Below are 2,233 nucleotides of genomic sequence, written 5' to 3' on the forward strand. Positions count from 1 at the left end.
TCTATAGTCTAGTCTATAGTCTAGTCTATAGTCTAGTCTATAGTCTAGTCTATAGTCTAGTCTATAGTCTAGTCTATAGTCTAGTCTATAGTCTAGTCTATGGACTAGACTAGACTATAGACTAGACTCTATAGTCTAGTCCATAGTCTAGACTATAGTCTAGTCTATAGTCTATTCTAGTCTATAGCATAATCTCTAGTCTAGTCTATAATCGAATATATTTATAGCTTCTTGCAGGAAACAACAAATTAACAATTTCAATACTTTATTATATATTTTCCATTAACTTGAAGAAAAAAACTACAACATCACTCTTCAGCAGAACGTCCCAGACAAAGGAATTTCAAACAATTTAACGTCTCACTAATTAAATACTTAATACTTAATTCTTTTACAACAGCAACAATATTTAAATTGTTGTTTTCTCTTTCAATTAAGCCACTACAACTCGTGCAAGCTACTTTTTAACTATAAAATTCCAAAAAGAAATCTACTGACACTATTTGTAGAGCTTTACAACTAAGTAACGACCGACGACCAGCGTATCCGTCAGTCAAACATTTATTACTACAACAGTAAACCAAATGTTTTAACATGATTTCTACCTTTACTATATACATATATATAGAAAATAGAAACAGATTTGCACTAGGTAGTGCATTTGTAGTATGAGGTAAGAGGGATGGAGAAAAATAGCAAATTCCCTAGATAAAATACGACACAAAGTCATCACACGCCAAAAGGAATCTAATTAACAATTTTCCATTGAGTGCACAAATTACTGCAATAAAGAGACTTTTAAACAATGAAGAAAAAAACTTACAGCAACAAGAAAAAAAGTTAAGGGACAAATGCAATAAAAGCTTTACATATACATATGTATGTACATCTATGTATGGGTATATAACCAGGTATATAGTAGGTATTCCATGGTATATAGTATGTACCTAACAGTTCGATAAAGAGTCTATACATTCGTAAAAGATAGTGATTTCCGTTCACGTCTACTCTTTGTAAACGAGTAGACGTGAACAGAGACAATCGTCACTTTAGTGTCCCCTATGTAAGCGAGAGGGGCAACGAGTGATTTCCTTGTAGGACAAGCACAAGCTGGGGTGGCTAGGGGTAAACCGAAATCGTAGGTAACATAAGTAGTGCGGGACTGTCCAGACCAACTGCTGGGTATAAACATAGTTTCTTGACTATAGTGTAATAGTGTTGTATGTGTAGTTATGTAAGCACAGCAACGACCAATCTTACTTAGAATTTATCAGTCAACATAGTTGTTAATACACAGAGAAATAAAAAGTGTAACTAAAATAAAATTTCCAGTAGATTTGGATAAAATCGGACAAGATCGGACAACTCAAAATTAAAACAAAATTTTGCATAAATTTTTTAATCTTTTTTTAAAGAAATATTTTACTTAATTAATTTCAATGTACAAGTTCCCTACCAGTAATGCCAAGAAGCATTAAGTTTTAAAAGAACTACAAAGATGAGATAATACATGGAAGAGTAAAAAAAAAAAATGGGCAACTAAAATAAAAAGGAACAAAGTTCATGTTGATGGCAGATAAAAACAACAAAGCAACATGACAATGGTGTCAAAGAAAATTTTTCAAAAGCTTTTCTTGCATTTAAAATGATGGTAATTTTAAACTATTTTTTAGAGGTAAAATAAAAGATAAAATAAAGTAAAAGAATGGACTTTAGTCTAGTTTATAATATATACTATAGTATGGCCCATAATCTGCGCTATAGTCTAACCAATAGTCTGGACTATTGTCTAGTCTATATTCTGCACTATAGCCTAATCAATAGTCTGGACTATATTCTAATCTATAATCTGGACTATAGTACAGACTTTTGACTAATCTATAGTATAGATTAGACTATAGTCTAGTCTATTGTCTGGTATATAGTAGCCTAGTCTATAGTTTGTTCTAAAGTCTGGACTATCATCTATTCTATAATCTGGACTATAGTATATCTTATGGATTGGACTATAATCTACTCTATAATCTTATCTATAGTCTAGATTAGATTAGATTATGGTCTAGTCTATTGTATGTGCTATAGTCTAGTATATAATGTGGACTATAGTCAACAGTTATGTATGGTTCAATATTCTGTACCGTAATCCTTTACAAACGCAGGTCAACAATGAGTCAATCCACCTAAAAAATGCAGTCATTTACACTAAGGTCTGAACACCTGATGGGTCTTTTGT

The sequence above is a fragment of the Lucilia cuprina genome, chromosome 3, assembly GCF_022045245.1.
Source record: "Lucilia cuprina isolate Lc7/37 chromosome 3, ASM2204524v1, whole genome shotgun sequence".
In the NCBI taxonomy this organism is placed as follows: Eukaryota; Metazoa; Arthropoda; class Insecta; order Diptera; family Calliphoridae; genus Lucilia; species Lucilia cuprina.